The sequence below is a fragment of the Priapulus caudatus genome, unplaced genomic scaffold (assembly GCF_000485595.1).
Source record: "Priapulus caudatus unplaced genomic scaffold, Priapulus_caudatus-5.0.1 Scaffold842, whole genome shotgun sequence".
NCBI classification, from domain to species: Eukaryota; Metazoa; Priapulida; class Priapulimorpha; order Priapulimorphida; family Priapulidae; genus Priapulus; species Priapulus caudatus.
The window spans coordinates 60,364-74,922 of record NW_014577903.1 but is presented as its reverse complement, the minus strand read 5'-3'; the positions used below and the strand labels follow the sequence as shown (position 1 = coordinate 74,922).

Sequence of the window (14,559 nt, the reverse complement as noted above, 5' to 3'; positions counted from 1 at the left end):
ATGTGTGTGTGTGTTGTGTGTGTCTTGTGTGTGAAGAATCTATAGGATTTACTCTATTCACTTACATTAATTCACGACAGCCGCACTAGTAGATTTTTCCTGACTCGTTACTGCATGCCGCAACCTCATCTGGCGACCTTGCAAGGACAAAAGGACACGGACGCCGCGAATGTCTTGCACGGCGCTTCGCAGCGAGCTCATCTGATGACGTCAATGCGCGGTCACGTCCCGAATGTAGCGCCGCTTCTCCATTTTAGCGGGTCTGCGATACGCGCTTACAGGAGGCCCTTCACGGAGGCGGCGCCCATCTCAATGATAGGCTGCCCCGAACATGGCGATGCTTCGTGCTTTCTCCGCATTTCGGACTGAGAGAACTCTAGCTCCCAGTCGACCTCTCGTATATTCTCGTAGCTCGGCGCATTCTTGTTTCTCTGCAATGTGTAAATATTTCGTCATCGTTATAATCGGCGAGTTTGAACACCCTATGTTCTAATATGAATTAAATATGAATTGAATTTGATTGAATTATGGATGTAATTGAATTTGATTGTTGAATATTGAATGAATGATCTTTATTTATGATATTACTTTCGTTTGTGTTGTTGTTCCTGTATATTCACTCTAACAACACTATAGCTATGCGTCTTAATGTCATTATTTGTGTTCCCATGTTGTATTCGGTACTATAGTGTGACATGGATGAAAGATCAGGCGTTACCAGAGCGCAGCAAGTAGGCGCGAGTCGTACGTTAGTCTTTCTCTTATCACGTACGTACGCCGATCCTTACACTGTTAAAGCGTTTCTACGTAAGCGAGGCAGCACTTCCGCTTTCTTGCTCGTAGGAATTTTTTGTGGTCCGAAAAAATGGGCAAGTTGCGGGGGCCAGGTAACGTGACCACTCACACGGAAATTTTTAGTGCTGACCACGAAGTTTGGCGAGAGATCACCGGTTTTTGATTCTCACACGAATTGCTCGTCGGGGCATTGTGCGTGAGTTTGCAAGGTGTGCTGTGACGGGCAACTGCCACTAAAAATTCGCACAGAAAATTGCCTGTAGAGCAACGAATGTGTGTGAGCTGTCGCTGTGTAGCTGTCATGTTTCCATCTTTGGTGAACAGTTATATACACTGTCGCGACTTAAATACGCGTTGTTCAATAAAACGGCTGGTTTTTGCAGAATTAATATACCGTATTGCGATTAGGAGTGATTATATACTTTCGGCGCCATGAGAGAGGACATTTGCGATCTATAGAGCTTCCGCGTGCCGCGCGTTACTTGAACCAATATTATCATACGTTAATTTCGATTACGTGCGGATGAAGTGGAGAAGAGCTTCTCCCTCTCTCTCTATCTCTTCGCTCTCTTCTCTGCTTGTCTTACATCTCTTACACCGTACCAACATCTGTACTAGTTTCCGATTTACCTACAGTGACAGTGGAGAAATTACTGAAAATAGCATTGCGTATTACAGCACGCCAACACCAAATACGACACATACCCCACACACACCAACATCAGACCACACACACAACACACAACACATACAACACATACATACATAGGTATTGGCGATATATAGTGTGATTGTAATTATATATTATATTATAGTGTATATTTAATATTTATATTACATATGCAATTGCAAACTGGAGATGGCCAAGCCATACTTCGCCTTTAGATTTGTAGGCTTGCGCACATGTCCTGGACGTGACGGCGCACGGTGGTACGATCACTGATCAAATAACGGTAATCGGCGGCTGTATGCGTTTTCTTCGAATTACATACGTGTTGACACTAGCGCTTATCCAATACTCGTTGTTGGTTTATAACAGTGTTGAGTAATTACCGCCGTAACGCGGTAGTAACTGATTCATAGCTATTATCGCGTTTTTCGTGCAGATATAGGTGTGCGCTGTTATTAGACAGCAATCACATTTTACAATTATTCTATTTCTCTTCTTCTTCTTTTTATTACTTTAATTACTGTTGTTGTTGCTTGTTATTCTTGATGTTGTTATTGTTTTTGGTTGTTGTCATCGTCGTCGTCCGTCCTTGTTTTGTCGTCGTTATCGTTGGTGCTGTTGTTGTTGGTTGGGTGCAAGTTATTGTTGTTAAACGAAATGTAAAGAGGAAGAGACTGAGAAATGCTCAGGCGATAGGTAAATCTGATCAGGACCTACTGGGTCATTTTATCCATTCAAGCTTGATTTATATATAAGCGTAGGTTATGCATAGAATTACGTGATCATCCAAGTTGTGCTCTTTGTGTGCAACTTTGAAGCCACCCCCCACTGCCGGATTAGGCACAGGACTCGGAGTCATTCGCAGCGCTGTGAACGGCCTACGTTGAGGAGAAGAAGAGAAGAATGAGAGAGGATGGAATAGAGAAGCGAAGAAGAAGAAGAGTAGGAAAGAGAAGAAGGAAAGAGAAGAAGAAGAAGAGAGAAGAAGGAGATAGGAGAGAGAGAAAAAGTAAGAGAAAAGGAAGGGGAAGAAGAGAAGAAGTAGAAGAAGAGATGAAACTAAGAAGAAGAAGATAAGAAGACAGAGAAGAGAGAAGGGGGCAGAAGAGCATAAGAGAAGAAGAGCCCATTCGCGTCTTCTAGCAAAGCGCACGCATAGACGAGTGAATCGGACCTCTTCTCGCTTGCCGATGCAGCAATGATCGAACTACAAAGACAGGCTACAGTAGGAGCGCTCGGCCCATTTCTGCTCCCGTGCGGAAATGCTATAGCAGCGTGTGATGTACTTACCTGTCCCGGTGGGCATGTATGTATTATTATGTACGCGGTTGCTGGCGCAGGTTTAGTTTACTGCTGCTCTGAGAGAACGATGGCATGTAAGCTAACGTTTCGTAGCAATAATTATATAGAGCTGATTGTAATAGTTATAGGCCTCGCGTCTCTCTCTTCTCTCTTCTTCTCTCTTCTCTTCTCTCGATCTCTAGCTCTCGTCGTCTCTCTCTTTTTCTCTCTCTCTCGCTCTCTCTTCTCTCTCTCTCTCTACTCTCTCTCTCGCGCTCGCGCTTCTCTCTTCTTTTCTCTCTCTCTCTCGCTTCTTCTCTCTCGCGGCGCTCTTTCTCTCTCTCTTCTCCTCTCTCTTCGCTCTCTCTCTCTCTCGCGCTCTCTCTTTCTCTCTCTCTTCTCCTCTCTCTCCTCTCTCTCTCTCTCTCTTTCTCTATCTTTTCTCTCGCTCTCTCTCTTCTCTTCTATTCTCTCTTTTTCGTTTTCTCTTTCTCTTTCTTTCCTCTCTCTTCTGTCTCTCTCTTCTCTCTCGCTCTCCGTGCTCACTCACTCATTTCTTGTTCTCTCTCGCTATCTCTCATCTTCTTTCTCTCTCGACTCTCTTCTAGCTCTCTCAACGTATCTCTCTCTCTCTCTTTGCCTATATATATCTCTCTCTTCCTCTCTCGCAAGTGCTCCCCTCTCTCGACCTTCTTCCCCTCTCTCTTTTTCCCCTCTCTATGCCGTCTCTGCCACTTGCTCCCAATAATTCTATATCGCCACTATTTAAACTAAGAAACGAGCGCTTTCAATATCGGATTCCAGTTACCCCGATCGCTGTAATATATGGTTTCGCCTTGACACATCGCTCCGGATCTAGGGAGTCGCTTACGGGTGATCGGATGCGTGCAGTTTCTATGATGTACTATGTAGCGGGGCAGGAGGACGGCAATCCAGACCGCCTTCATACATAGTACTGTGGGTTCATTGACTCCCGCCGCGGAAAGAGTGAGCCAGGCATTTTTACGACTCAGCGTGAGATTCAGAAGCGCCATGTGTGCATTACGATCTAGCTTAATTATTCACGCCTGTTAATTGAGCTTGTAGTGATTGCTGATAGCGAACCGATGCTAACATTATCTTTTTGGTTATTTTAACGTTGGTTGGCATTTGATAAGAATCTCTGATGCATTTACAAGAGAGATGTAGCCTTCCGAGTGACGCCTTTCTGCTATTCTGAACATTGTCAATGGTCAATGTCTTGGTCTTTTAATCTTTGAATAAAGATTATTTATTATGAATAGCGAATAACATAATATATTCATATATATATATATTGTATATAGATTCTTATAGCTATATATAATCAAAATGCAATGCAGACACGAGACACGCTGATGGAATAAGTAGCACACTCTAGAATCGATCGCGAGCACTGTTACAACGCGGTGATCAAAATGAAGTGTAATGTGTATTAAAGATCGTAGCATCTTAATTATGCGTATCAACGGCGTGTAACCATATTTCAGTTAAGTATATCAAAGTGTATAATACTTAGATAATACGCATCGTGATTGAGCAATGTGTGTCCTCGTAGAATAAGATATAGATTCGACATGAATCATAGCCGTGATTTTGTCCATGTGTTTCTTTCTTGGCTTCAATTCTAAGTGGGAGTGCAGCTATTTCTTACGTTTCCAGCGTCACAGAACCAGCTATCGTTACAGTGTCAGTTTTTATCAGGAATATTTACCGTGAGCTCCTCAAGGACGCCATAATGCGCGAAGTCAATCTTTTCCGTACTCGCCTTAAAGGCGGTTGCCGAGCGCGCAGCATCGTCGTTGCCTCTTAGCGTGTGCACGCGCGATGTGTAACGTGGAGGCCCGTGGTGGTGTGGCTGCGAATCTGCGCGAGCGAAATCGAATATTGCTGCAGAGGTAGAAGTGCCTATATGACCGATTAACGTCGGTTTCGCACTTATTTGTGTCTTGCCAGGGATCACATCGATATATTATTCGCCAACGCAATGATTAAGCGGCTAGATTGGTTGTACTAGTATAAAGGGCCGGGTTTTTTTTTTTTCGTTAATTTACGACAACTTGAGCCATCCCGCTGGTCAGCAGCAAAGTGATCCCTATCATATTTTACGACATGCAGATGCATCATTTTACGAATTCAACTATATACGCTGACATTGTTCGTCGGAACAATAATGCGAGCAATCGGTTGAGTTACTTTGAGTTAAATTACTTTTTACAAAATTTGTTGTCTTATATTGTAGTTAATAGTATATTAAAATTTATATGGTAGTTATATAGTATATCGCGCGTCGCTTTTACTTTACGCTTTACTTACGAATTCTCAATACTTTCTCTCTCAAACACACACGCTGGCGCCGATGCGCGCGGATCATGAGACACACACACACACCACACACACACCAACACACACACACCCACACACGCGACGCGCGTCGCTGCGGCCCGGGCGCTTTGCCGCGGACAGACACAACCTCAGACAACACATCCACCACACGCCTGCCGCGCGCGCGTGCGCGGACAGACAGACACACTACACACACCCCCACACAACACACACACGTGCAGCCCGCGTGGCGGACAGACACACACAACACACACACACCACCACGACAAACACACGCGTCCGTGCGCGGACAGACACACAACACACACCCACCCCACAACACAAACGACACCCACACACATCAGCACACGCCACGCGCTGCGCGCTGCGCTCGTGCGCGGGCGGGGAAAACCAGAACAACCATCACACCACACACACGCACAACACGCGCGCGCTGTGCGCGCAGACCACACACACACAACTCACCACGAGGTGCGTGCGCGGAAGTACCAACACACACACACACACACACACACAACACACAACACTCACCACACGCGCGGCGCGCGCTCAGGCGGTGCGCGGACAGACACACAACACACCACACACACTCAACACACACACACCACCACACCGCGGCGCGCGCCGTGCGCGCACACACCACACAACACCACCACACCACGCGCGCCGCGCTATGCGCGCGCGCCACGACCGCACACTCACGCCACGCACGCACACATACACCTACAACCAACCACACAACACACACACACACACACCTGCGCGGCGCGCGGCAGCACGCACACCGACGCCGCTACGCTCACACCCACATGCCACCCGCACGGCCTCACACCCACACACACACAACACACAAACATTACCACCACCACACACACAACTCACTCATTCTTTCTTCTCTCTCTCTCTTCTCAGCCAGCAACGTTCTCTCTCTTCATACACAACAGCACACAACACACTGCTTGTGCGTGCGTGCGTCGATTGGTTGCTGTGCGTGCGTGGTGCGTGAAAACGCGTGCAGAGTGCCGTGGGTGCGTGGCCAGTGCGTGTGTGGCAAACCGTGCGCGCGTACCGACAAACACCATGGGCTGTATGCGCGCATGTGTGTGCGCGTATATGTTTGGATAATTATTAATATAATATATATATATATTAGTTATATTACTTATTTATATACTATCTGAACCACGACTATATGAAATCTTCGTGCACTGCCGGATGTAGTTATTAAATAAGAGTAATATTGAATAAACACTTACTTCAGCGGTCTGCCGTGAATGATCTGATGATCGCTACTTGCGATGACGACGGAGCCAGTTGAGTCTCTCTCTCTCTCTCTCTCTCTCTCTCTCTCTCTCTCTCTCTCTCTCTCTCTCTCTCTCTCTCTCTCTCTCTCTCTCTTTCTGTGTCTCACTCTGTCTCTCTCTCCCTCTCGTGCAGGCGTGTATTATATATATATATATAGAAAATATTTTTTTTTCTCTCGCTTGCACTCATCCGTCTCTCAATCCCTTTTTCCCCTTTCCTCTCTCTTTCATGACTAACAGTAACTATAGGGTCGTAGTTATTAGTGCGTAGTTAGGATATGGGCAGTTTCTCCCGCACTAGGTTATTGCCATTGCTAACAGTGATCTGCAAACCGCGTATGGATTAATTTGCCCCAGGCAAATTTAGTTAGCTACATCCCTGGTACATGTTGTAACGAAGAATTGATGTTGGATGTAGAAATGAAGAATAAGAAGAATCCAAACTTGTGTTTTAAACTGCATAAACTTAAATATCTTGCACACATCACATCTCCTTGCACACAAGGACAAAACAACGCACACACGCGCGTAAGCGCGTGCGCTTTATCCCGTCTCTACAACCAGCCTCCTTGACTCCTACATCTGTGTCTTATATATTACCCCCAAACCCCTACATCTTGCGCGCACATGTACCCGTTCTCCCAGACCGCGTCCTACCCCCATTTTACAATGACCCTAGAAACGCCCGACCTAAAACACGTTTACCATTCTCCCCATAACATCAATCCAGCCGCACAAGATGCGCGACGCTCCGTCTACACAGACCACCACCAAAACAACCCCCAGCCCAGCCTCGCTGACTAATGCATGCAACACCTGCAAAACACAGGTTACATTATGTAATATTCGCGGTATATGTAATATTCGCACTTATTTTGATTCAATAACAACAATGGATTATTTCTCGTTCGAAGACTGAGAGAGACAACGTTGATCGAATAGGCAGATCAACACTGCGAATTACAGTAGAAAAACATCACTTCTACAATTAACCAAATAGGAAGGAAGGAAGAAAATTCCAATATGGAATGGCAGAAACGAAGAAGCTTAACATGGATCCTTTGAAGATGGTACATATCAAAAATATAAGACATAACTTAATAATCTCATAAAGGTTGGTCCTCAAATTCCAAGGCACATATCGAAGACGGAGAGGGACAAAGTTGATCAAATACAAACGATCAAATCTGCGGATCGCAGTAGAAAAAGCTTCCATTTTGCAGTTAACCAAAGAGAAAGCATATCAGGGCCGCATTTAGAGATGTGGACGCCCCTGGGCAGCCTTCAGTAGTGGATGCACACCCTACCATAGAATACAGGCCTGCTACCCTACTACCCTGCCCTAGCCAGTAGGGTGCAAAACTACTACTTCATCCCCGCCCGCTCTTCCCCTTGTCTATCTTGTCGCACGCTTAGCCTCCTCCTTCTTTCACCGCCCCTCGGCTGTCTTTCTTGCAACCTTCCCTCCGTCTCCCACCTCTCTCTTCCGCAGCAAGCTATACTGTCTTTCTTGCAACCTTCCCTCCGTCTCCCACCCCTCTCTTCCGCAGCAAGCTATATTACGTGCTTTTATTTAGGCCGTACTGTACGTCTGAAACGGTGCTCGCGCATGCGCAATATCTCGCGAAAATAATAATAGTTTGCCAAAATTATGAATTTAAAATAAAGAGGGGTTATCCCAGCCTAGATTTCTATGATAATATTCCATCAGTAGACCTCACTTATGAAATAGTAAGCAGACCTTGAATGCAAGGTCCCGGCTGCATATACCAGTCAGTACATAATCTGGCTACGTTACTGTTTGGGCGCATGCGCAATATATCACCAGAGGAGCTATATTTTGTGCTGAAAAATGCGTTTAATATGGTCAGAGGGTATCTCATCGTAAGTTTCTGAAATAAATTCTTATCAGTAGGCCTGCGTTTATAATTAGGAGAGCGCCCTAGGCAATAGGGTGCATAACTAACACTTCATCCCCGCCCGCCCATCCCCTTGTCTCCCCTGTCGCACGCTCAGCCTCCTCCTTCTTCCACCGCACCTCGGCTGTCTTCCCTGCTACCTTCCCTCAGTCTCTCTTCCCTCTCTCTCGCAGCAAGCTATATTACGTACTTTTATTTTAGGCCGTACTGCACGTGTGAAACGGTGCTCGCGCATGCGCAATATCTCGCAAGAAAAATAATATTTTGCCAAAATTATGAATTTGAAATAAAGAGGAGTTATCCTAGCATAGATTTCTATAATAATATTCCATCAGTAGACCTCACTTATGTAATAGTAAGCAGACCTTGAATGCAAGATCCCGGCTGCATATACCAGTCAGTACATAATCTGGTTACGTTACTGTTTGGGCGCATGCGCAATATATCACCAGAGGAGGTATATTTTGTGCTGAAAATGCATTTAATATGGTCAGAGGGTATCTCATCATAAGTTTCGGAAATCAATTATTATCAGTAGGCCTGCGTTTATAATTAGGAGAGTGCCCTAGGCAATAGGGTGCAAAACTAATACTTCATCCCCGCCAGCCCTTCCCCTTGTCTCCCCTGTCGCACGCTCAGCCTCCTCCTTCTTCCACCGCACCTCGGCTGTCTTCCCTGCTACCTTTCCTCAGCCTCCCTCCCCTCTCTGCCGCATCAAGCTATATTACGTACTTTTATTTTAGGCCGTACTGCACGTCTGAAACGGTGCTCGCGCATGCGCAGTATCTCCAGAGAAAAATAATATTTCGCCAAATTTATAAGTTTAAAATGAAGAGGGGTTATTCCAGCATAGATTTCTATGATAATATTTTATCACTAGACCTCACTTATAAAATAGTAAGCAGACCATGCATGTAACGTCTTCGCTGCATATACCAGTCAGTACATAATCTGGCTATGTTACTAGTTGGGCGCATGCGCAATATATCACCAGAGGAGTTACATTTTGTGCTTAAAATGCATTTAATATGGTCAGAGGGTATCTCATTATAAGTTTCTGAAATAAATTCTTATCAGTAGGCCTGCGTTTATAATTAGAAGAGCGCCCTAAGCAATAGGGTGCAAAACTAACACTTCATCCCCGCCCGCCCTTCCCATTGTCTCCCCTGTCGCACGCTCAGCCTCCTCCTTCTTCTATCGCACCTCGGCTGTCTTCCCTGCTACCTTCCCTCAGCCTCCCTTCCCTCTCTGCCGCATCAAGCTATATTACGTACTTTTATTTTAGGCCGTACTGCACGTCTGAAACGGTGCTCGCGCATGAGCAGTATCTCCCGAGAAAAATAATATTTCGCCAAATTTATAAGTTTAAAATAAAGAGGGGTTATTCCAGCATAGATTTCTATGATAATATTCTATCAATAGACCTCACTTATGTAATAGTAAACAGACCTTGCATGTAAGGTCTTCGCTGCATATAGCAGTCAGTACATAATCTGGCTACGTTACTAGTTGGGCGCATGCGCAATATATCACCAGAGGAGCTACATTTTGTGCTTAAAATGCATTTAATATGGTCAGAGGGTATCTCATCATAAGTTTCTGAAATAAATTCTTATCAGTAGGCCTGCGTTTATAATTAGAAGAGCGCCCTAGGCAATAGGGTGCAAAACTAACTCTTCATCCTCGCCCGCCCGCGAATTTTTTTTCCTACACGTTATATCCATCGGGCTCCTCTGATTGGCTGCTTTGATTTGACCACACCATAGATAGTGTTGTGGGATACCATAGATAGTATATAAACCGATTAGTTTGTGTATAGTTTAGTTAGTATAGTTTGTTAGAGTTTGTTATATAGTTATATAGTTATATAGTTGTTTTATAGTTTGTTAGTATAGTTTAGTTTTTTTATAGTTAGTGTTGGGTTTCGGGTTAGGGTTAGGGTTGGGGTTAGGATTAGGGTTAGGGTTAGGGTTAGAATTTTTGCATCCTTCCTTGATATACGGAAAGTATGATGCGGAAGTTGAGATGCGTATATCAAGCCCAATGGATATAACGTGTAGGAAAAAAAATTCGCCGCCCGCTCTTTCCCCTTGTCTCCCCTGTCGCACGCTCAGCCTCCTCCTTATTCCACCGCCCATCGGCAATATAGCTTGATGCGGCAGAGAGGGAAGGGAGGCTGAGGGAAGGTAGCAGGGAAGACAGCCGATAGGCGGTGGAATAAGGAGGAGGCTGAGCGTGCGCCAGGGGAGACAAGGGGAAGGGCGGGCGAAGATGAAGTGTTAGTTTTGCACCCTATTGCATAGGGCGCTCTTCTAATTATAAACGCAGGCCTACTGATAAGAATTTATTTCAGAAACTTATGATGAGATACCCTCTGACCATATTAAATGCATTTTAAGCACAAAATATAGCTCCTCTGGTGATATATTGCGCATGCGCCCAAACAGTAACGTAGCCAGATTATGTACTGACCGGTATATGCAGCGGAGACCTTACATGCAAGGTCTGCTTACTATTACATAAGTGAGGTCTACTGATAGAATATTATCATAGAAATCTATGCTGGGGTAGCCCCTCTTCAGTTTACATTCAAAATTTTAGCAAAATAATATTCTTCTCGCGAGATAATGCGCATGCGCGAGCACCGTTTCACACGTGCAGTACGGCCTAAAATAAAAGTACGTAATATAGCTTGATGCGGCAGAGAGGGAAGGGAGGCTGATGGAAGGTAGCAGGAAAGACAGCCGAGGTGCGGTGGAAGAAGGAGGAGGCTGAGCGTGCGCCAGAGGAGACAAGGGGAAGGGCGGGCGGGGATGAAGTGTTAGTTTTGCACCCTATTGCCTAGGGCGCTCTTCTAATTATAAACGCAGGCCTACTGATAAGAATTCATTTAAGAAACTTATGATGAGATACCCTCTGACCATATTAAATGCATTTTAAGCACAAAATATAGCTCCTCTGGTGATATATTGCGCATGCGCCCAAAGAGTAACGTAGCCAGATTATGTACTGACTGGTATATGCAGCGAAGACGTTACATGCAAGGTCTGCTTACTATTTTATAAGTGAGTTCTAAGATGGAATATTATTATAGAAATCTATGCTGGAATAACCCCTCTTTATTTTAAACTTATAAATTTGGCGAAATATAATTTTTCTCGGGAGATACTGCGCATGCGCGAGCACCGTTTCAGACGTGCAGTACGGCCTAAAATAAAAGTACGTAATATAGCTTGATGCGGCAGAGAGGGGAGGGAGGCTGAGGGAAGGTAGCAGGGAAGACACTGGTATATGCAGCGAAGACGTTACATGCAAGGTCTGCTTACTATTTTATAAGTGAGGTCTACTGATGGAATATTATCATAGAAATCTATGCTGGAATAACCCCTCTTCATTTTAAACTTATAAATTTGGCGAAATATTATTTTTCTAAGGAGATACTGCGCATGCGCGAGCACCGTTTCAGACGTGCAGTACGGCTTAAAATAAAATTACGTTCAGTACATAATCTGGCTACGTTACTAGTTGGGCGCATGCGCAATATATCACAAGAGGAGCTATATTTTGTGCTTAAAATGCATTTAATATGGTCAGAGGGTATCTCATTATAAGTTTCTGAAATAAATTCTTATCAGTAGGCCTGCGTTTATAATTAGAAGAGCGCCCTAGGCAATAGGGTGCAAAACTAACACTTCATCACCGCCCGCCCTTCCCATTGTCTCCCCTGTCGCACGCTTAGCCTCCTCCTTGTTCCATCGCACCTCGGCTGTCTTCCCAGCTACCGTCCCTTAGTCTTCCTCCCTTCTCTCCCGCAGCGAGCTATATTACGTACTTTTATTTTAGGCCGTACTGCACGTCTAAAGCGGTTCTCGCGCATGCGCAATATCTCCCAAGAAGAAGAATATTTGTTAAAGTTATGAATTTAAAATGAAGAGGGGTTATCCCAGCATAGATTTCTATGACAATATTCCATCTGTATAGACCTCATTTATGAAATAGGAAGCAGACTGGCTGCATATACCAGTCAGTACAAAATCATCCGGCTACGTTACTGTTTTAGCGCATGTGTAATATCTCAACAGAACAGTTATATTTTGTGCTTAAAATGCATTTAATATGGTCAGGGGGTATCTAATCATTGGTTTCTGCAATAAATTCTTATCAGTAGAGCTGTGTTTATAATTAAGAGAGCGCCCTAGGCCTAGTATATATGAAATGTCGTATGTATGGTATCTGCCAGTCGTTGTAGTGAGAACAATACTGTAGGTGTAAGTGGTGCTGCTTAAAGGGTGCGGGTTACAGCAGTCCTGGAAGCAGAGAAGCAATACAGAGTTTACAGTGGCCTGGGTAACCAGCCACAACAGTAACAACTGTTTCTCGGACGAGTGCTTGCTTTGTGCTGTAATTGTTGGGGCGAGTAAACATAATAAGTTATATAACATATAATAAATAGCATAAAGAATATAGCATTAACTGCGTACGCGTAGAACATAATTACACGTGTACACTCACACAGCAGCGTTGCTGTTTGCATTTCTCTTGCATTCATTCTATTTGCATTGTTATTCTAACGTGGTTGCATCTATTATTAATTGTAATATAAACCCGATGAGACAGGATGTGGCACCGATATGGCCGCGTTCTGTCGTTTGTATGTTATCCGTTGTCCGGCATTGTTGTCTAATTAAATCCATGTCGCAGTAACGAAGTTGCAGCATTCGCTGGATGGGGGTACGACGAGTGAGTAGTATTAAAACCATAGAAATATACAGAGGCTCTAATTAAATATCAACCTAAATATAACTAAAATATACAGAAACCCTAGAATCTAACTAGTTATTAGTTAGTTTATTAATTAGTTATTTCTATGATTGAAACGCCCGGGTGATGGTGAAGGCAACGGCCGACGGCCAGGACTGAGTACCGCTGTCGCGCATCCGCGGGCGTACCAGGTAGGTGACCTACATATTTACCTGCCCACGAACACGATAGCGTTACACACGCAAAAAGCTATATTTTAATTATACTTACAATTTATGGGTGCGGATAAATTGTTAATAAATTGCAATTAGCGGTGTCCTAAATACTGCTGTTCATAACTATATCTATCTTTCTCTCACTCACTCTCTCTCTCTCTCTCTCTGCTCTATTTATTCGTATTCTCTCTATTCTACTTTCTCTTCTTCTCTTCTCTCTCTTCTCTCTTCTCTCTCAATTTTACTATTCCTCCTCTATCTTTTTTTACTCTATCTAAGTCCCTCCCTTTCTCTTCTTCTTCTCTCTCTCCTTCTCTTCTTTCTTTCTTTCTTCTCTTCAGTCTCTCTTCTCGCTCCTCTCTTCTCTCTCTCGCTCTCTCTTCTGCTCTCTCTCTCTTCTCTCTCTTCTCTCTCTCTTTCTCGCTCTTCTCTCTCTCTCTCTCTCTCCGTTCTCTTTCTCTCTCGTATTATTCTATCCTCTATTTTCTCTGTTCTACCTATCTATCCCTCTCTCTTCGTCCTCTCTCTCTCTCTCTCTTCTCTCTTTCTCTCTCTCCTTCTCTCTCTTCGTCTTTCCTTCTCTCTATTTATTTTATCTATCTATCTATCTATCTACCTATCTATCTGTCTCTCTCTATCTATCAATCTATCTTTCTCTCTTTCTCTCTCTCTCTCTCTCTCTCTATATATATATATATATATATACATTGTTTGTACAACTTTAGTTCGCGAGCAGGGTTTCCGGTGGATTGCGAGATGCACAGATCAACTATTTTTTAGGTAAACTGCCAATTTCGTTAACCACGCATAGGTCAAATTTGCATAAAAATGTGGTATTTACACGTGGTAGTGGTGCAATAAAAACACGTGGTAGTTACTGTAGATAAGCAACAACAAAATAAACTGGATATACTGAAGCGGAAAGCTAGCAGTCTATTACGACATGCATGCCATAAGCATTTTTAGTGCTTCTGCGATACTCCAATTAGGTAGGCCTATGTGAACATGCGACAGTTTACAGAACCTTGAACTGGCCTACCATAACTGTAATTATAACTGTTTTGTGGCATAGCATAGGTTTTTATAGCTTCAACTGTATCAGAACTGCTATAAAACTCGACGAGATGCTATAAACCTGGATAAAATTCGATGTTATAAATTTTTGTGAGATATTTTACTTTCCATAAAATGCAGGAAATTGCGTTAGTTAACACCAAGTTCTAAAAAAAATGCTTCCGCACACGCCCCAC

At 44.0% G+C, this 14,559-nt stretch overlaps 1 protein-coding gene across 1 annotated transcript in view; it reads right to left on the bottom strand.

Annotated features, from left to right (window-relative positions):
- Positions 1 to 6,924, bottom strand: part of LOC106813902 (ribonuclease Z, mitochondrial-like) — a 26,049-nt gene extending 19,125 nt beyond the window's left edge. Inside the window, exon 1 of the mRNA XM_014818145.1 lies at positions 6,898 to 6,924. The gene's annotated coding sequence lies outside the window, so the exon portion shown is untranslated. The remainder of the gene's footprint in view (positions 1 to 6,897) is intronic.
- Positions 6,925 to 14,559: the final 7,635 nt, after the last annotated feature.